The sequence below is a fragment of the Morus notabilis genome, unplaced genomic scaffold (genome assembly GCF_000414095.1).
Source record: "Morus notabilis unplaced genomic scaffold, ASM41409v2 Scaffold109, whole genome shotgun sequence".
Classification (NCBI taxonomy): Eukaryota; Viridiplantae; Streptophyta; class Magnoliopsida; order Rosales; family Moraceae; genus Morus; species Morus notabilis.
In genome coordinates this window covers 341,881-364,936 of record NW_010363046.1, presented here as the reverse complement: position 1 = coordinate 364,936, position 23,056 = coordinate 341,881, and positions in this window count along the sequence as shown.

Genomic DNA, 23,056 nt, shown 5'->3' with positions numbered 1-23,056 from the left:
CTCCAAACTCCTGGTCCCACAGGAAGGTGCTCATATGCTGCGAGTGGTACTTTTTCGGTGATGCTCCGAATACGCCAAGTTATGGGAGGGACAGACAGGCTTTGTGAAGGTTTTTTTTGGTGGGCTTCTGGATACCGGTGTTGGGTATTCTGGTGCAGCGGAGTGGTTATGATTAGGTATACTCAATGTCTAGCTCTCTCAAGGGGGTTTGTTTTGCGTTTCAGCGGTCAAGGATGGTGGATGGAGTGGTGTGGTCGTAGCTTGGGGGCGGATGGGAGTGTCAGTTATTCGTCTGTGTTTCGGTTCTCCCTTAAGCAGCGGGGGCTTTAGGCTAAATGGGGTGTCGGCTCCATTTGTGTGGCTTGTTCCTTTGTCGATGGCGTTTGGTGGCGGCGATTGCTTGACTCCTTTTCGGCTTCTTTTCGGGGCAATCGGTATGCTGCAGTCCCCCGGCCCACTCTTGGTGGTGGTTAGCGATTTCGTGGAGAGTCCATTAGTGTCATTTGGGTACTTTTGTGTTTTAAAATATGTGTTTGTGAAATAAAAGTGGTGGTGTCTTCGTCGTTTAGTAGGGTATTTAGGGTGCTCTATTGAGTTTTTGTTGTAATAACGAAGGTGGTCTCCTCACCTTTCGGCGTTATCATTTTATTTTATCCGCTTATCACGTGTCTATGCAGCGTTGTGTTAGGCCTTAGTGCTCTTGGTCTCTCGATCTTGACCGATCGGCATTTTGTAGCGTTTGTGCTGTGTTTGAAAGAGCCAATTTGTACTCGATTAGGTGAAAACTCTTTGGTTTCTTTTTGTTGGAACTCCGTACATGTGTTACCCTCTTAATCGTTTCAATCAAACCTCTGTGGTCGGGGTTGAGTTGCTAGTTGCACTTGGGTCTTTCACGTCTAAATTAGTGATTGTAATTTTCTGATTCGAAATGCAATTCCCATTGTCAAAAAAAAAATGATAAATAGAAATAGAATGGAAGGGTGCATGGTAACAACATGAAGAAGCCCATGTAGTAACATTATCAGCGTCAGATGTGAGTGCGGCGCATGATAGCAGTTCTCCCGCAGAAGCCGAGGTAGTCAATGAGCATTCACGCGGAATATTAAAACAGGAAAAATACAGAAAAATGGCCCACTAAATGACACAACCAACATTAACTAGTGGGGCGTTGACTTCTTACACTGGCTCAGAGTCCAGAAGTGCACAAAGAACATCAATTTTTTATTTTTTATTTCATTTTACTTTTTTTCTGACAGAATATTTTACTTTTTTTTTGGGTCCTCGGAAGGATGGCCTTTTCATTTATTTACTATTGTTACCATTATCCGTTTTTAATTAATAATATATTATTATGAGGTTGAAAGTTAGCATAAAGCATTCATTTTTTGAGGAAAAAAAAACCTTTTAACATTATGAACCCACGGCCTCAAAGTCAAGTGGTTTTTATTCCCCAAATTTTTATTAGTAATGGAGAATCTCTATGTCATCTATTGTTAAAATTCCAACTTTGGTGTGAACTCAAACCGTATTAACTTTAGATATATTTATGTATGTTTGAGTTTTGATCAGTGCTATAAAGCAACATTAGTACTGATTTTGTATTATAGGGTTTTATAATATGGTATTGAAAAATAGGACTCATTTTGTATTAATAGTAGTGTTTAACACTAATAATATCAGTATTAAAAAAAACCATTGATAACCTCTCTAAATATTTTTCTTGAGTATTAGAAAAATCGAGAAAAATTTATAAAGCTTTCAAAGAGGCGCATGATATCTATATTAACTATTTATCGGTAAAGACATTTACTGATAACCATATATAAAATTATTATTTACTTAGAACTTTTTACTTAAGCTCTATTAAAAGGAAAAAAAAAAAACCATAAAGAAACTACAAAAATTTGTCTTATAAATAGTATTAGTGTCGATTATCAACAACCAGCATATGTAAGTTGAATAGTTGGAACATCCTTTTGTTCGTAATGGCATTAATATATATCCACGTATTAAAATTAGAACCTGTTATTTAAGCACAAAGCTATTATAAAAAAGTATTAAAAAAAAAACGTTTTGAAAATTTATGGCTTGCGACATAAATTGGCCAAAGAAGGAGGGTAGTTTTGGTATGTCCAAAAAAAAATACTAACATGTCTGTATGTCTGTATGTCACCGACATATATGGCGGTGATTCCCAGATAATAGTGTTAGGAAAATTTGCACCACAAGTCCCCAAATTTTACAATTATTGGCATTTCAGACTCTGTTTATTTTACCAATTTAAGTTTAAAATTTAAATTTATTATAGTAAAAAACTCTATAAAATAATTACATCTAATTTTTTTACTATAATAAAAAACTCTTATATAAAATCATATTTTAACTCAAATTATCAAACTAAACAAACTCTAAGTATTCATTTTAAGAATTTATAGTCAGGTCTCCAAACTCTTATTATGTTTGCACTGTTAGTCAGCGCTTCTTTTTTCCCCGTTAAATGTTATGACATGTCTATATGTTAAGGTATTTTTGCATCTGAGGTCCCCAAAAACATATTCTTTTTTGATACAAAGGTCCTGACTCTTTTTTTTTTTTTTTGCATAACTCGTTATTTGTCTATGAATAGTATTAACACGCTATACCATGAAGTTATTTATGTTAATTAATGACGAAAAAAAGGTTGGTTACTAACATAAAATTACAAGAAATTCACAAATGTCATTAAGAAAATTGGCCATTCAACTATATAAATAAATAATTGTAACGTAACAATTAGTTGTTTAGTTACACGCTGTTCTTTCTAAAAGAAAATATATAACTCCAACCGTCCAAAAAGTAGAATCTGTTCAAAATTGGTACTGCTTGTTACATTAATTCTTAAAAATCATATATTAATTTTAGAATGCAAAACATAAATAAAAATGTAAATTTTTGACTTATCCCGGCTCTTGACTTGGCCCCAAGGCGCCCCATTACGCGGGCCGGGAGCTTTTTGATAGCATTTTACTTTTTTGTCATTTTTTGAGGCCATTTTTTTCTGACATGCATAGAAAAATGTAAGGATCGTGTCTGCAAAATTTCATTATTTTTTGACGTTATTTTTTAAAGACGAAAAATGAAGAAAATAATAAAAAAGGAATATTCATCAAAAAATGGTGCCGTTTGTTGCATTAATTCCTAAAAATCATGTACTAATTTTAGAATACAAAACATAAGTAAAAAAGTAAAATTTTGACCCATCCCAGCCCTTGAGCTGGCCCCTGGGCGCCCCACTACGCGAGCCGGGGGCTTTTTGACAGCGTTTTACTTTTTTGTCATTTTTTTAGGACATTTTTTTATGAAATACCTAGAAAATTGTAAGGATCGTGTCTGCAAAATTTCATTATTTTTTGACATCGTTTTTATTTTATTATATTTTTTAAAGACAAAAAATAAAGAAAATCATAAACAATAGAATATTCATAAAAAATGGTGCTGTTTGTTGTATTAATTCCTAAAAATTAGATATTAATTTTAGAACGCAAAAAATAAATAAAAATGTCAATTTTTGAGGCATCTCGGCCCTTGAGCTGGCCCTTGGGCGCCCCACTACTCGGGCCGAGGGCATTTTGACAGCGTTTTACTTTTTTTTGTCATTTTTTGAGGCCATTTTTTTTGTGGCATGACTAGAAAAATATAAGGATCATGTCTGTAAAATTTGATTATTTTTTAACGTCATTTTTATTTTATTATATGTTTTAAAGATGAAACATAAAAAAATCATAAGAAATAGAATATTCACCAAAAAATTGTGCCGCTTGTTGCATTAATTCCTAAAAATCAAATATTAATTTTAGAAAGCAAAACATAAATAAAAATAACATTCTGACCCATCCCGTCCCCTGAATTGGCCCGTGGGCACCTCACTACGCGGGCCAGGGGCTTTTTGATAGCGTTTTACTTTTTTTGTGATTTCTTGAGGCCATTTCTTTCTGACATACCTAGAAAAATCTAAGGATCCTGTCTGTAAAATTTAATTATTTTTTGACGTGATTTTTATTTTATTATATTTTTTAAAGATGAAAAATAAATAAAATCCTAAAAAATAGAATATTCATCAAAAAATGGTGCCACTTGTTGCGTTAATTACTCAAAATCATATATTAATTTTGGAATTCAAAAGATAAATAGAAATGTAAATTTTTTACCCATCCCTACCCCTGAGCTAGCCCTTGGGCGCCACACTACGCGGGTTGGGGGATTTTTGACAGTGTTTTACATTTTTTTTTTATCATTTTTAGGCTATTTTTTCTGACATGCTTAGAAAAATGTAAGGATCGTGTCTACAAAATTTCATTATTTTTTGACGTTGTTTTATTTTATTATATTTTTTAAAGAGGAAAAATAAACAAAATCATAAAAAATAGAATACTTATCAAAAAATAGTGATGCTAGTTGCATTAATTCCTCAAAGTCATATATTAATTTTAGAACGTAAAACATAAATAAAAACTAAATTTTTGACCCATCCTGACCCCTGAGCGCCCCACTACGCGGGGCGGGGTTTTTGATAACATTTCACTTTTTTTGTCATTTTTTGTGGCCATTTTTTTTCTGACATGCCTAGAAAAATGTAAGCATCGTGTTTGCAAAATTTCATCATTTTTTTACGTCATTTTTATTTCATTATATTTTTTAAAGATGAAAAATAAAGAAAATAAAAAATAGAATATTCATCAAAAAATGGTGCCACTTGTTATATTAATTCTTAAAAATCCAATATTAATTTTAGAATGCAAAACATAAACAAAAACGTAAATTTTTAATCCATCACAGCTCCTGAGCTGGCGCCCCACTACGCGGGGCGGGAGTTTTTTAACAGCGTTTTACTTTTTTTCGTCATTTTTAGGCTATTTTTTTCTGGCACATCTAGAAAAATGTGAGGATCATGTATGCAAAATTTCATTATTTTTTGACATCGTTTCTATTTTATTATATTTTTTAAAGAGGAAAAATAGACAAAATCATAAAAAATAGAATATTCATCAAAAAATGGTGTCGCTTGTTGCATTAATTCCTAAAAATCATATATTAATTTTAGAATGTAAAACATAAATTAAAATGTAAATTTTTGACCCATCCTGACCCCTGAACTGGCCCCTGGGCGCCCCACTATTCGGGGCGGGGGCTTTTGGACAACGTTTGACTTTTTTTGTCCTTTTTAGGCCTTTTTTTTACATGCCTAGAAGAATGTAAGGACCGTGTCTGTAAAATTTCATTATTTTTTTACGTCGTTTTTATTTGATTATATTTTTTAAATATGAAAAATAAAGAAAATCCTAAAAAATATAATATTCATCAAAAAATGGTGCTGCTTGTTTCATTAATTCCTAAAAATTATGTATTAATTTTAGAAAACAAAACATAAGTAAAAATGTAAAATTTTGACCCATCCCAGCCCTTGAGCTGGCCCTTGGGCACCCCACTACGCGGGTAGGGGGCTTTTTAACAGCGTTTTACAATTTTTTTGTCATTTTTAAGGCCATTTTTTTTCTTGTGTGCATAGAAAAATGCAAGGACCGTGTCAGTGAAATTTACTTATTTTTTCACGTCGTTTTTATTTTATTATATTTTTTAAAGATGAAAAATATAAAAAATAATAAAGGATATAATATTCATCAAAAAATGGTGCTGCTTGTTGCATTAATTCCTAAAAATCATATATTAATTTTAGAATGCAAAAAATAAATAAAAATATAAATTTTTGCCCATCCCGGCCTCTGAGCTAGCCCCTAGGCGCCTTACTACGCGGGGCGGTAGTTTTTTTACAACGTTTTACTTTTTGTCATTTTTTGAGGCCATTTATTTCTGACATGCCTAGAAAAAGGTAAGGATCATGTTTGCAAAATTTCATTATTTTTTACGTCATTTTTATTTTATTATATTTTTTAAAGATGAAAAATAAAGGAAATCATAAAAAAATAGAATATTCATTAAAAAATGGTGCCGCTTGTTATGTTAATTCACAAAAATTATATATTAATTTTAGAATGCAAAACATAATTAAAAATGTAAATTTTTTACCCATACCGACCCTTGAGCTGGCCCCTAGGCGCCCCACAACGCACGGCGGGGGCTTTCCAACAGCGTTTTACTTTTTTTTGTAATTTTTAGGCTATTTATTTCTGGCACATCTAGAAAAATATAAGGATTTTGTTTGTAAAATTTTATTATTTTTTTGCATCTTTTCTATTTTATTATATTTTTTAAAGAGGAAAAATAAACAAAATCATAAAAAATAGAATATTCATCAAAAAATGGTGTCGCTTGTTGCATTAATTCTTAAAAATTATATCTTAATTTTAGAATGTAAAGCATAAATAAAAATATAAAGTTTTGACCCATCTCGTCCTCTGAATTGGCCCGTGGGAACCCCACTACGCGGGCTAGGGGCTTTTTGACAGCGTTTTACTTTTTTTGTCATTTCTTGAGGTTATTTCTTTTTGACATGCCTAGAAAAATCTAAGGATCCTGTCTGCAAAATTTAATTATTTTTTGACGTCATTTTTATTTTATTATATTTTTTAAAGATGAAAAATAAATAAAATCCTAAAAAATAGAATATTCATAAAAAAATAGTGCCACTTGTTGCATTAATTACTCAAAATCATATATTAATTTTGGAATTCAAAAGATAAATAGAAATGTAATTTTTTTACCCATCCCTACCCCTGAGCTAGCCCTTAGGCGCTACACTACGTGGGTTGGGGGATTTTTGACACTGTTTTACATTTTTTTTTTATCATTTTTAGGCTATTTTTTTTCTGACATGCCTAGAAAAATATAAGGATCATGTCTCTAAAATTTCATTATTTTTTTACGTTGTTTTATTTTATTATATTTTTTAAAGAGAAAAAATAAACAAAATCATAAAAAAAATAGAATACTCATCAAAAAATGGTGATGCTAGTTGCATTAATTCCTCAAAGTCATATATTAATTTTAGAACATAAAACATAAATAAAAACTAAATTTTTGACCCATCCTGACCCCTGAGCGCCCCACTACGCGGGGCGGGGCTTTTTGACAACGTTTTACTTTTTTTGTCATTTTTTGTGGCCATTTTTTTTGACATGCCTAGAAAAATGTAAGGATCGCGTTTGCAAAATTTCATCATTTTTTTACGTCGTTTTTATTTCATTATATTTTTTAAAGATGAAAAATAAAGTAAATAAAAAAAATAGAATATTCATCAAAAAATGGTGCCGCTTGTTTTATTAATTCTTAAAAATCTAATATTAATTTTAGAATGCAAAACATAAACAAAAACATAAATTTTTTACCCATCCCGACCCCTGAGCTGGCCCCTAGGCGCCCTACTACGCAGGGCGGGGGCTTTTCAAGAGCGTTTTACTTTTTTTTTTTTTGTAATTTTTAGGCTATTTCTTTCTGGCACATCTAGAAAAATGTAAGGATTTTGTCTGCAAAATTTTATTATTTTTTGACATCATTTCTATTTTATTATATTTTTTAAAGAGGAAAAATAAACAAAATCATAAAAAATAGAATATTCATCAAAAAATGGTGTCGCTTGTTGCATTAATTCTTAAAAATCATATCTTAATTTTAGAATGCAAGACATAATTAAAATTGTAATTTTTTGACCCATCCCGGCCCCTGAGCTGGCCCCTGGGCGCCCCACTACACAGGGCGGGGACTTTTTAACAGCGTTTTAATTTTTTTTTTGTCATTGTTAGGCTATTTCTTTCTGGCACACCTAGAAAAATGTAACGATCGTGTCTGTAAAATTTCATTATTTTTTGACATCATTTCTATTTTATTATATTTTTTAAAGAAGAAAAATAAACAAAATCATAAAAAATGGAATATTCATCAAAAAATGGTGTCGCTTGTTGCATTAATTCTTAAAAATCATATCTTAATTTTAGAATGTAAAGCATAAATAAAAATGTAAATTTTTTACCCATCCCGGGCACTCAGCTGGGCCCTGCGCGCCCCACAACGCGGGGCGGGGGCTTTTTGACAACGTTTTAATTATTTTTCTCCGTTTTTAGGCCATTTTTTTGACATGCCTAGAAAAATGTAAGGATCGTATCTGTAAAATTTCATTATTTTTTACCGTTGATTTTATTTTATTATATTTTTTAAATATGAAAAATAAAAAAAATAATATTCATAAAAAACTGGTGCCGCTTGTTGCATTAATTCTTAAAAATTATATATTAATTTTACAATGCAAAACATAAATAAAAATGTAAATTTTTTACCCATCCTGGCCCTTGAGCATGCCCCTGGGCGCCCCACTACGCGGGGTGGGGGCTTTTCAATAGCGTTTTACTTTTTTTTGTCATTTTTTTAGGGTAGTTTTTTTTGACACATCTAGAAAAAGGTAAGGATCGTGTCTGTAAAATTTCATTATTTTTTGACATCGTTTCTATTTTATTATATTTTTTAAAGAGGAAAAATAAACAAAATTATAAAAAATAAAATATTCATAAAAAAATGGTGCCTCTGGTTGCATTTATTCCTACAAATCATATATTAATTTTAGAATGCAAAACATAAATAGAAATGTAAATTTTTGACCCATCCCGCCCCTTGAGCTGACCCCTAGGTGCCCCAGCACACGGGCCGGGGGCTTTTTGACAGTGTTTTACTTGTTTTCTCATTTTTGAGGACTTTCTTTTAAGAAATACCTAGAAAAATGTTTGGATCGTCTTTGCAAAATTTTATTATTTTTTGACGTCGTTTTTATTTTATTATTTTTTTTAAGACGAAAAATAAAGAAAATCATAAAAAATAGAATATTTATTAAAAAATGGTGTTGCTTGTTGCATTAATTACTAAAAATCATATATTAATTTTAGAATGCAAAACATAAATAAAAATGCCAATTTTTAAGGCATCTCGGCCCTTGAGCTGGCCCTTGAGTGCCCCACTACGCGTACCGGGACTTTTTTGACAGCGTTTTACTTTTTTTGTCATTTTTTGTGGCATGACTAGAAAAGTGTGCAAAATTTCAATATTTTTTAACGCTGTTTTTATTTTATTATATGTTTTAAAGATGAAAAATAAAGAAAATCATAAAAAATAGAATATTCATCAAAATATGGTGCCGCTTGTTGCATTAATTTCTAAAAATCATATATTAATTTTAGAATGCTTAATGTAAATAAAAATGAAAATTTGTAACCTATCCCGGCCCCTAAACTGGCCCTTGGGCACCCCACTACGCGGGTCGGGGGCTTTTAGGAGCGTTTTACTTTTTTTCATCATTTCTTGAGGCCATTTTTTCTGGAATGCCTAGAAAAATATAAGGATCCTGTCTGCATAATTTAATTAGTTTTTGACGTCATTTTTATTTTATTTTATTTTTTCAAGACAAAAAATATATAAAATCGTAAAAAATACAATATTCATCAAAAAATAGTGTCGCTTGTTGCATTAATTCCTCAAAATTAGATATTAATTTTAGAATTCAAAACATAAATAAAAATATAAATTTTTACCCATTCTGGCGTTTGAGCTAGCCCTTGGGCGCCCAACTATGCGTGCCGGGGGCTTTTTGACAGGGTTTTACATTTTTTTGTCATTTTTTTAGGCTATTTTTTTCTGGCATGCCTAGAAAAATGTAGGGATCGTGTTTGCAAAATTTCATTACTTTTCGACGTTGTTTTTATTTTATTATACTTTTTAAGGAGGAAAAATAAACAAAATCATGAAAAATAGAATATTCATAAAAAAATGGTGACGCTTATTGCATTAATTTCTAAAAGTCATATATTAATTTTAAAATGTAAAACATAAATAAAAACTATATCTTTAACCTCTTCCGACCGCTGAGCTGGCTGCTGGCCCCTGGGCGCCCCACGTAGTGGGGCGGGGGCTTTTTGACAACGTTTTACTTTTTTTTTATATTCATCAAAAAATGGTACCGATTATTGCATTTATTCCTACAAATCATATAATAATTTTAGAATGCAAAACATTAATAAAAATGTAAATTTTTTACCCGTCCCGGCCCTTGAGCTTGCCCCTGGGCGCCCCACTATGCGGGCCGAGGGCGTTTTGACAGTGTTTTACTTTTTTTGTCATTTTTAAGGCCATTTTTTCTTGCGTGCCTAAAAATATTTAAGGATAGTGTATGTAAAATTTAATTATTTTTTCGCGTCGTTTTTATTTTCTTATATTTTTTAAAAATGAAAAATATAAAAAATAATAAAAAATAATATTCATCAAAAAATGGTGCCACTTGTTGCATTAATTCTTAAAAATCATATATTAATTTTAGCGTGCAGAACATAAATAAAAGTGTAAATTTTTGACCAATCTCGGCCCCTGAGCCGGCCCATGGGTGCCCCACTACGCGGGCCGAGGACTTTTTAACAGCATTTTATTTTCTTTGGTCATTTTTTGAGGACATTTTTTGTGAATTACCTATATAAATGTAAGGATTGTGTCTACAAAATTCAATTATTTTTTGACTTCGTTTTTATTTTATTATATTTTTTAAGGACGAAAAATAAAGTAAATAATAAAAAATAGAATATTCATCAAAAAATGGTGTTGTTTATTGCATTAATTCCTAAAAATCATCTATTAATTTTAGAATGCAAAACATAAATAAAAATGTCAATTTTTGAGGCATCCCGGCCCTGGAACTAGCCCTTAGGCGCCCCACTACGCGGGGCGGTGACTTTTTGACAGCGTTTTACTCTTTTTTTGTCATTTTTAGGCCATTTTTTTTTCTGGCATGCCCAGAAATATATAACGATCGTGTATGCAAAATTTCATTTTTTATGTCGTTTTTATTTTATTATATTTTTTAAAGACGAAAAATAAAGAAAATCATAAAAAATAGGATATTAATCAAAAAATGGTGCCGCTTGTTACCTTAATTCCAAAAAATCATACATTAATTTTAGAATTCAAAACATAAATTAAAATGTAAATTTTTGACCGATCCCGGCCTCTGTGCTGGCCTTCAGGCGCTCCACTACGCGTGCCGGGGACTTTTTGACAGCGTTTTATATATTTTTGTCTTTGAGGCCATTTTTTTCTGGCACGCCTAGAAAAATGTAACGATCGTGTCTGTAAAATATCATTATTTTTTTACGTCATTTTTATTTTATTATATTTTTTAATATAAAAAATAAAGAAAATCATAAAAAATAGAATATCCATAAAAAAATGGTGCTTCTTGTTGCATTAACTCCAAAAAATCATACACTAATTTTATAATGTAAAAGATAAATAAAAATATAAATTTTTGACCCATCTCGGCCCGTGAGCTGGTCCCTAGGTGCCCCACTACGCGGGCCGGGAGCTTTTTGGCAGTGTTTTACTTTTTTTGTCATTTTTTGAGGCCATTTCTTTCTGACATGCCTAGAAAAATGTAAGGATCGTGTCTGTAAAATTTCATTATTTTTTGACGTTGTTTTTATTTTATTATATTTTTTTAAAGACGAAAAATAATGAAAATCATAAAAAATAAAATATTCATCAAAAAATAGTGCCGCTTGTTGCCTTAATTCATAAGAATCATATACTAATTTTAAAATGTAAAAGATAAATAAAAATGTATATTTTTGACCCATCATGGCCCCTGAGCGGGCCTCTGGTCGCCCCACTACGCGGGGCGAGGGTTTTTGACAGCATTTTACTTTTCCGCCATTTTTTTTTCTAACATGCCTTGAATAATGTAGGGATTGTGTCTACAAAATTTCATTATTTTTTTACGTCGTTTTTATTTTATTACATTTTTTAAATACAAAAAATAAAGAAAATGATAAAAAATAAAATATTCAACAAAAAATGGTGCCACTTGTTGCATTAATTCCTAAAAATTAAATATTAATTTTAGATTGCAAAACGTAAATAAAAATATAAAATTTTCACCCATCCCGGCCCCTGAGTTGGCTCATTGCGCCCCACGGCACTGGCCGCAGGCTTTTTGACAGCGTTTTATATTTTCTTGTCATTTTTTTAGGCTTCTTTTTTCTGGCATGCCTAGAAAAATGTAAGGATTGTGTATGTAAAATTTCATTATTTTTTTATGTCGTTTTTATTTTATTATATTTTTTAAAGAGGAAAAATAAATAAAACCATAAAATATAGAATATTCATCAGACAATAGTGCCGCTTGTTCCATTAATTCCTAAGAACCATATGTTAATTTTAGAAGGCAAAACATAAGTAAAAATATAAATTTTTGACCAATCCCGGCCTCTGAGCTGGCCCCTGGGCGCCCCACTACGCGGGCTGAGGACTTTTTGACGGCATTTTATTGTTTTTTGTTATTTTAAGGCCATTTTTTTCCTAGCATGCGTAGAGCAATGTAAGGATCATGTCTGGAAAATTTCATTATTTTTCAAAGTTGGTTTTATTTTATTATATTTTTTAAAGACAAAAAAATTAAAGAAAATCATAAAAAATAGAATATTCATAAAAAATGGTGCCGCTTGTTCGATTAATGCCAGAAAATCGTATATTAATTTTAGATTGCAAAACATAAATAAAAATATAAATTTTTGACATATTCCGGCCCGTGAACTGGCCCCTGGGCTCCTCTCAGCGCGGGTCGGGGGCTTTTTGGCAGCGTTTTACTTTTTTTGTCATTTTTTGTGGCATGCCTAAAAAAATGTAAGGATTATGTCTGCGAACTTTCATTATTTTTTGATGTCATTTTTATTTTATTATATTTTTTCAACGTGGAAAATAAAGAAAATCATAAAAAATAGAATATTCATCAAAAAATGATGCCGCTTGTTGCATTAATTCCTAAAAATCATATATTAATTTCAGAATGCAAAACATAAATAAGAATATAAATTTTTGACCCATCCCGGTCCTTGAGCTTGCCCCTGGGAGCTTATTCACGCCCAAAAGTGATGTTCACAAGTGGTCAATTATAGCACAGAAGGGTTGTCATATCCACAGAGATGTAACAAAATAAACAAGAAAGATTAATAAAATAAGAGCGTTAGAGAAAAATAAATAACAAGTGAATTAAAGAAAAATTAGAGTTTTAGAGATTTTTGTTGCAAATAAAATGAAAAAGAGAAAATGTATATGAAGGAAATTGAGTAGTAAAATGATTCACAAAATAAAATGATTGAATAAATTAAATTTCTATGTTGACTCTGAAAATATTATCATTACAAGTTATCTAAAATTGACAATATATCAATTTGACAATATTGCAGTAAAAGATAATTTGTAAAATAATTTGAATAACAAAACAATACGTGACATAATTACATAAGAAAAGCGTGACTGAACTTATATAAAAGTTGACACACAATATTTTGAAAAGTAAATAAAAGATAAATGAGATTTAATTCATTCGGATGTTGAACTTTACAACACAAGAAATCAAACTCAAATTAGGTCACTAACAAAAGTTCATCTCTAACCTCACCAAAAGAACTCTAGCCTAGCTTGTAAAACATTCTCACAAGTTCTAGAGAGAAAATATTAGACTGACAGCAAGACAACAGAAAACTGAATATCAAAAGCTTACAAAAATCTTAGGCTAACCCCTCTATTTATAGTGTTCAGAGGATGCCTGTCAAATAAGGAAATAAATAATAAAAATAGAAAATTACAAAAGAAAAGGAAATAAAATAAAATTACACATGAATTTGGAGAAATCATATAAATAATTTGGGGAAGAAATCTGCCCATTTGCTCTGATTTTGAAAGAGAAATTTAGACTAAGCACCATAGAAGACACGTGTCACAATGCGATTGGAAATAAGGAGTCAACTCGCCACGTGTCGCACTCGGAGTGGTTGGCGTGTGCTTGCACTGGTTAGAGAGTAGGAATGCTGGCTAACATTGGGGTCCCGTTGGGACAAGTGGTGCACATAGATTGGTTGAATGATTAGCAGAAAGCTGTCGCTAGGACAACTGGCGCGCGCAGAGGAGAGACGCAGGCTGGCTTGAGCAGACGTGAGACCCACGCTGGACAGCTGGCGCACGAAGAGTGGGCGGTCAACTGGATTGAACAGGTGTAGGACCCATGCGAGCTTAGTTTGGAACGAGCTGGAGATCACGCGTGTGTGGGATGCGCTTCCTGGGAGTCTTGCGTGTAGGTGACGCGCGTGAAGTGGAGTGGGGAACGCGGGAAGGGTGGGGCCTACGCGAAAATCAACTTGTGGCTTTGACTCGGCTGACGCAGCTCTGTCTCTATATGGCTCGGCTTGGTTGACTTAGGGTGGCTAAAAACATGGTTTTCATGGCTTCTTTTTGTGTAGCTTTTTACACTGTTTTTTATCTGCAAATAATTAAGCAACAACTAGACAAATTCCAATTGAAATATTATGAAAAAAAATTATGGAATTGTTTAATTAAAGCTTAAATATTTTAATATTATATAAATCAAAAGCAGTATTTAGGGTGCATTTTCATGCACTTATCACAACCCCCAACCAGCTTATTGTTAGTCTCTAGCAATCCAAGTGCAAGAGAAATCATGTCATAATGAGAATCTGAGTCTCAACTAGCTTAGTCACCTGAGTATTTCAAACAAACTATCAGTAAGAAGTCAAAAGATAATATCAAGATTATTTCAGTCATAACTCCAGAGTCGTGTGTGTGCTCCAATCTATAACCTTCTTACCACTGACCATAACACATACAGCTTTGAAAAATTCACCAAGTAGAAGTCTCAACTCCATTGATCTCACGGGTGTTAGAAATATTTTAGTGCAAAGGTTTTATCTCATGGAGTTAGAAATGGAACAATCATCGCTCAGTGTGAGGAAGGTAACATTTAGGACGAACAGTCAAACGGACATTGACCAAAAGATAGGTTAATCAACTACTAGAACATTCCACCATTCTTACCACAAACTAGCTTTTGGGATTTCATTCAGGTCAAATAGAAATTTACAGAAATGAACAAAGAGCCAAAAAAAATGCATAGGAAAATAAATTACTCTTTTTTTTCTTTGTTTTTGGCAAGAGACAACTTGCAATAATGAAGTGAATGTAGAAAGGTGTTCTTTTGACAAACAACTATATATCATCAAATGTGATTAACACCAAACTACAAGATCTGTGAAATGTTGCTCTTCCTTAATTTTTTTTTGATGACTAAGAAATGAGGCTCTATTATATAAGATCATTCCTATCTAACCCAAAATTCATCCCTCAAGCATATGCACTAAGCATACCACTAACCATGTAATGATGTTCTAACAGTGATTTTACCAGCTCAAAAGATCAATGAAGGTTCAAAAGTCATTTTCTCAACTCTCTTAACTCACCAAAAATCAAGCACGTAAACTCGAGAATTTTCTCAGCTGACATGCATTAACATCCATCTTACCACAAGATTTAGCACGTGCAAAAAGAAACTCTGAAAATCATTTCCTAGTAACCAAGACAGCGAAAATCAACTCAAACCAAACATTTTGAAATCATACTCAGATAATTTCGCAAAACTTTTAACCCAAATATCATCATGAAAAAAATTGTTCTTACGCATGAATATGCTCACCACCCCAACCAAAATAAGACAGTATCATCAGTATAAAAAATTATAGAAATATAGAGAAAGAAGACACCTGGACGATGAGTATTCCACATATGAGCACAGCTTGAGCTTCCTGATATGATTCTCTAAAAACACATATAAAAAAAATGTAAAAGGAAGCAAAGAAAACAAAAAATTAAAATATGGTATAGGGGATATGAGTAAACTACTCAGGGCTGGTAAACGGGGTCGTCGAGAATGATCTCTTCAACCTGGTTCACCCGCTCTAAGTAATTCTTCAGACGCTGGCCATTTACTTTGAAGATTCTCCCATCGGTCGGGTCCTCAACCTCGACAGTACCATTGGGAAAAATGCGTTTCACTACGAACGGGCCAGTCCACCGTGACCTCAACTTACTGGGGTGGAGATGCAAACAAGAATCATAGAGATGAACCCGTTGATTCGGCTCAAAATTCTTCCTCAGGATCTGCTTGTCATGAGCCGCTTTCATTTTTACCTTGATCTTGAAATTGCGCTCTTTTAGCATGTCAAATAATCGTTGTTCTTGCAATGCATCGAGTTTTGATGAGATGATGATTGGGAATGTGCCTTCATCTCCCAAGAACGCATGTTTTAAGTCCTCAGGTAGTTAGGCTAGCTTGACTTTTGGAGCCTCCTCGATGGGTGATTTCAGTTTTTCTCCTTCCGTTGGGAGCTCCTCAAAACATGGTGGCCCAAACTTTGTTCTTCTGTCCTGTGAGTTGTTGAAAATTGCGGACAAGTGAGCCAACTCTGCAGAATCAGAATTTTTTAAGGCCATTTTTTTATGGCATGCCTAGAAAAATGTAAGGATTATGTATGCAAAATTTTATTTTTTTTGACGTTGTTTTTATTTTATTATATTTTTTAAAGACGAAAAATAAAGAAAATCATAAAAAATACAATATTCATAAAAAAATGGTGCTGCTTGTTGCATTAATTCCTAAAAATAATATATTCATTTTAGAACGCGAAACATAAATAAAAACGTAAATTTTGACCAATCTCAGCCCCTGAGCTAGCCCCTCGGCGCCCTACTACGCGGGCCGGGGGCTTTTAGACCGCGTTTTACTTTGTTTTTTTGTCTTTTAGGCAATTTTTTTGACATGCCTAGAAAAATGTAAGGACCATATCTCCAAAATTTCATTATTTTTTGACGTCGTTTTTATTTTATTATATTTTTTAAAGACAAAAAATAAAGAAAATCATAAAAAATAGAATATTCATAAAAAAATAGTGCCGTTTGTTGCATTAATTCTTAAAAATAATATATTACTTTTAGAATGTAAAACATCAATGAAAATGTAAATTTTTGACCCATCCTGCCCCCTAAGCTAGCCCCTAGGCGCACTGCGCGGGCCAGGGACTTTTTGATAGCGTTTTACTTTTTTTGTCATTTTCTCAGGACAGTTTTTTCTGGCATGCCTAGAAAAATGTAAGGATCATTTCTGCAAGTTATCATTATTTTTTGACGTCAAGTTTATTTTATTATATTTTTTAATGACGAAAAATAAAGAAAATCATAAAAAAAAGAATATTCATCAAAAAATGGTGCCGGTTATTGCATTAATTCTTAAAAATCATATATTAATTTTAGAATGCAAAAGATAAATAAAAATGTAAATTTTTTACCCATCCCGGCTACTGAGTTGGCCCCTTGGGCTCCCCACTACGTGGGCCGGGGGCTATTTGACATCGTTTTACTGTTTTTGTCATTTTTAGGCCATTTTCTTCTGGAATGCCTAGAAAAAGGTAAGGACACTGTCTACAAATTTTCACAATTCTTTTACGGCTATTTTATTTTATTTTTTAAATACAAAAATAAAGAAAATCATAAAAAAGAGAATATTCATAAAAAATGGTGCCGCTTGTTGCATTAATTCCTAAAAATCATATGTTAATTTTAGAATGTAAAACATCAATAAAATGTAAATTTTTGACCCATGCCGGCCCCTGAGCTGGCGCCTTGGCGCCCTGCTACGCGCACCGGAGGCTTTTTGACAGTGTTTTACTTTTTTTGCCATTTTTTGCGGCCATTTTTTTTTCTGACATGCCTTGATAAATGTAGGGATCGTGTCTGCAAAATTTTGTTATTAATTGAGGTCATTTTTCTTTTATTATATTTTTTAAAGATGAAAAATAATGAAATTCATAAAAAATAGAATATTCATCAAAAAATGGTGCCGGTTGTTGCATTAATTCCTAAAAATCATATATTAATTTTAGAATGCAAAATATCAATAAAAATGTAAATTTTTGACCCATCCCGGCCCCTGAGCAGGCCCATTGGCGCCCCGCTACGCGCGGCGGAGGCTTTTTGACAACGTTTTATTTTTTTTTTGTCATTTTTTGCGGCCATTTTTTTCTCGCATCACTAGAAAAATGTAAGGATCAGTTCTGCTAAATTTCATTATGTTTTGAAATCATTTTTATTTTATTATATTTTTTAAAGTTGAGAAATAAAGAAAATCATAAAAAATAGAATATTCATGGAAAAATGTGCCGGTTGTTGCATTAATTCCTAAAATGGTTATATTAATTTTGGAACGCAAAATATATATAAAAATTTATCACTACCACTGAGTTGGCCCCGGGGCACCCTACTACGCGGGTCGGTGGCTTTTGGACAGCGTTTTACTTTTGTTTGTCCTTTTTACGCCATTTTTTAGCATGCGTAGAAAAATGTATGGATCGTGTATGCATAATTTCATTATTTTTTGACGTCATTTTTTATTATATTTTTTAAATATGAAAAATAAAGAAAATCATAAAAAATGGAATACTCATAAAAAAGGGCGCCACTTGTTGCGTTAATTTCTAAAAATCATATATTAATTTTAAAATACAAAATATAAATAAAAATATAAATTTTTTACCCATCTCGGCCCCTGAGCTAGGCCCTGGACACCCGTATTGCGTGGTGGGGAGCTTTTTGACAGCGTTTCACTTTTTTTTTGTTATTTTTTAAGCCATTTTTTTCTGGCATTTTTAGAAAAATGTAAGGATCGTGTCTGTAAAATTTTGTTATTGTTTGACGTCGTTTTTATTTTATTACATTTTTTAAAGACAAAAAATAAAGAAAATCATATAAAATAGAATATTCATCAAAAATGGTTCCGGTTGTTGCATTAATTCCTAAAAATCATATATTAATTTTACAATGCAAAATATGAAAAAAATGTAAATTTTTGACCCATCATGGCCCCTTAGCTGGCCCCGTGGCACCTCACTACGCAGGCCGGGGGCTTTTTGACCGCGTTTTATTTTTTTGTCATTTTTTGTGACCATTTTTTTTAGCATGCCTAGTAAAATGTAAGGATTGTGTCTACATAATTTCATTATTTTTTGATTTCATTTTTATTTGATTATATTTTGTAAATACGAAAAAAAAGAAAATCATAAAAAATAGAATATTCATCAAAAAAGGTGCCCCTTGTTGCATTAATTCTTAAAAATCATATAATAATTTTAGAATAAAAAACATAAATGAAAATATGAATTTTTGACCAATCTCAGCCCTTGAGTTGGCCCCTGGGCACCCTACTACGTGGGTCGTGGACTTTTTGATAGCGTTTTACATTTTTTGGTTATTTTTGGGCATTTTTTTTGGCATGCCTAGAAAAATATAAGCATTGTGTCTTCAAAATTTCATTATTTTTTAAAGTTGTATTTATTTTATTACATTTTTTAAAAATGAAAAATAAAGAAAATAAAAAAATATAGAATATTTATCAAAAAATGGTGCCGCTTGTTGCATTAATTCTTAAAAATCATATATTAATTTTAGAACGCAAAACATAAATAAAAATGTAAATTTTGACCCATCCCGGCCCTTGAGCTGGCCCCTGGGCGTCCCACTATGTGGGCCGGGGGCTTTTGGACAGCGTTTTATTTTATTTTTTTTTTGTGTTTGAGGCCATTTTTTTGGCATTCCTAGAAAAATGTAAGGATCGTGTCTGAGAAATTTCATTATTTTTTGACGTCATTCTTATTTTATTATATTCTTTAAAGACAAAAAATAAAGAAAATCATAAAAAATAGAATATTCATCAAAAAATGGTTTCGCTTATTGCATTAATCTCTAAAAATCATATATTAATTTTAGAACGCAAAAAATAAATAAAAATGTAAATTTCCATCCCGGCCCTTGAGCTAGCCCCTGGGCGTCCCACTATGTGGGCCGGGGGCTTTTTGACAGCATTTTACGTTTTTTTGTCTTTGAGGCCATTTTGTTTCTGGCATTCCTAGAAAAATGTAAGGATTGTGTCTGAGAAATTTCAATATTTTTTGACGTCATTTTTTAAAGACAAAAAATACAGAAAATCATAAAAAATAGAACATTCCTCAAAAAATGGTGCCGCTTGTTGCATTAATTTCTAAAAATTATATATTAATTTTAGAATGTAAAACATAAATAAAAATGTAAATTTTGACCCATCCCGGCCGCTGAGTTGGCCCCTGGGCGCCCCACTACGTGGGCTGGGCGCTTTTTGACAGCGTTTTACTTTTTTTTTGTCTTTGAGGCCATTTTTTTTAGCATTCCTAGAAAAATGTCAGGATCATATCTACAAAGTTTTTTTTTTAATTTTTTGACGTCGTTTTTATTTTAATATATTTTTTGAAGACAAAAAATAAAGAAAATTATAAAAATTTGAATATTCATCAAAAAATGGTGTCGCTTGTTGCATTTATTCCTAAAAATCAAATATTAATTTTAGAATGTAAAACATGAATAAAAATGAAAATTTTTGACCCATCCCGGCCCCTGAGCTAGAACCTTGGCGCCCCACTACGCGTGCCGGAGGTTTTTTGACAGCATTTTACTTTCTTTGTCATTGTTTGTGGTAATTTTTTTCTGGTATGCCTAGAAAAATGTAAGGATTGGTTATGTAAAATTTCATTATTTTTTCACAACGTTTTTATTTTATTATATTTTTTAAAGATGAGAAATAAAGAAAACCATAAAAAATAGAACATTTATGAAAAAATGGTGCCAGTTGATGCGTTAATTCCTAAAAAGTATATATTAATTTTGGAATGCAAAATACAAATAAAAATATAAATTTTCGACCCATCACGGCCACTAAGCTGGCCCCGGGGCAACCCACTACGTGCGCCGAGGGCTTTTGGACAGTGTTTTACTTTTTTTTGCCCTTTTTGATGCCATTTTTTAGCATGCGTAGAAAAATGTAAGGATCGTGTCTGCATAATTTCATTATTTTTTGACTTTGTTTTTATTTTATAATATTTTTTAAAGACAAAAAATATAAAAAATTATAAAAAATAGAATATTCATCAAAAAATGGTGCCAGTTGTTGCATTAATTTCTAAAAATCATATATAAATTTTAGAATGCAAAATATGAATAAAAATATAAATTTTTGAACCATCACGACTGTTGAGCTAGCCTCGGGGCAAGCCACTACGCGAGCCAGGGGATTTTTGACAGTGTTTTACTTTTTTTTTTGTCATTTTTTTAGGCCATTTTTTTAGCATGCCTAGAAAAATATAAGGATCTTGTCTACATGATTTCATTATTTTTTGACGTCGTTTTTATTTTATTCTATTTTTGAAATACGAAAAATAAAGAAAATCATCAAAAACAGAATATTCATCAAAAAATGGTGCCGGTTGTTGCATTAGTTTCTGAAAATCATATATTAATTTTAGAATGTAAAATATGAAGAAAACTATAAATTTTTGAACCATCACAGCCCTTGAGCTAGCCTCGGGGTAAGCCACTACGCGAGTCGGGGGATTTTTGATAGCGTTTTACTTTTTTTGTCATTTTTTGAGGCTATTTTTTTAGCATGCCTAGAAAAATATAAGGATCATGCCTGCATGATTTCATTATTTTTTGACGTCGTTTTTATTTTAATATATTTTTTAAAGACAAAAATAAAGAAAATCATAAAAAATAGAACATTCATCAAAGAAAGGTGCGGATTGTTGCATTAATTCCTAAAAATCATATATTAATTTTAGAATACAAAACATAAATAAAAATATAACTTTTTGACCCATTCCAGCCCCTGAGCTGGCCCCTGTGCATCCTACTACATGGGCCGGGGGCTTTTTGACAACGTTTCACTTTTTTTGGTTATTTTTAGGCCATTTTTTCTGGCATGCTAGAAAAATATAAGGATCGTGTCTCCAAAATTTCATTATTTTTTTACGTCTTATTTATTTTATTAGATTTTTTAAAGACAAAAATAAAGAAAATAAAAAAAAATAGAATATTAAAAAAAAATGGTGCCGCTTGTTGCATTAATTCCTAAAAATCATATATTAATTTTAGAACGCAAAACATAAATAAAAATGTAAATTTTTACCCATCCCGGCCCCAGAGCTGACCCCTGGGCGCCCCACTACGTGGGCCGGGGGCTTTTTGACAACATTTTTTTTTTTTTTTTGTCTTTGAGGCCATTTTGTTTATGGCATTCCTAGAACAATGTCAGGATTATGTCTGCAAAGCTTTGTTATTTTTTGACGTCGTTTTTATTTTAATATATTTTTTAAAGACAACAAATAAAGAAAATCATAAAATATAGAATATTCATCAAAAAATGGTGCCGCTTGTTGCCTTAATTCCTAAAAATCATATATTAATTTTAGAATGTAAAACATCAATAAAAATGAAAATTGTTGACCCATCCCGGCCCCTGAGATGGCACCTTGGCGCCCCACTACGTGCGCTGAAGGCTTTTTGACAGCGTTTTACCTTTTTGTCATTTTTTGCGGCCATTTTTTCTAGCATGCCCAGAAAAATATAAAGATCGGTTCTACAAAATTTCATTATCTTTTGACATCATTTTTATTTTATTATATTTTTTAAAGATGAGAAATAAAGAAAATCATAAAAAATAGAATATTCATGAAAAAATGGTGCCGGTTATTGCATTAATTCCTAGAAATGATATATTAATATTGGAATACAAAATATAAATAAAAATGTAAATTTTTGACCCATCACGGCCTCTGAGCTGGCCCGGGGGACCCTAGTACGCGGGCCGGGGACTTTTTGACAGCGTTTTATTTTTGCTTTCCTTTTTTGTGGCCATTTTTTAGCATGCGTAGAAAAATGTAAGGATTGTGTTAGCATAATTTCATAATTTCTTGACGTCGTATTTATTTTATTTTATTTATTAAATACAAAAATGAAGAAAATCATAAAAAATGAAATACTCATAAAAAAAATGTACCGCTTATTGCATTAATTCATAAACATCATATATTAATTTTAGAATGTAAAACATAAATAAAAATATAAATTTGTGATCCATCTCGGCCCCTGAGTTGGCCCCTGGGCACCCTATTATGTGGTCCGGGAGCCTTTTGGCAGCGTTTCACTTTTTTTTTGTTATTTTTAGGCCATTTTGTTCTGGCATGCCTAGAAAAATTTAAGGATCGTGTCTGCAAAATTTTATTATTTTTTGACGTTGTTTTTATTTTATTATATTTTTTAAAGATGAAAAATAAATAAAATCATAAAAAATAGAATATTCATAAAAAAAATGGTGTTGCTAGTTGCATTA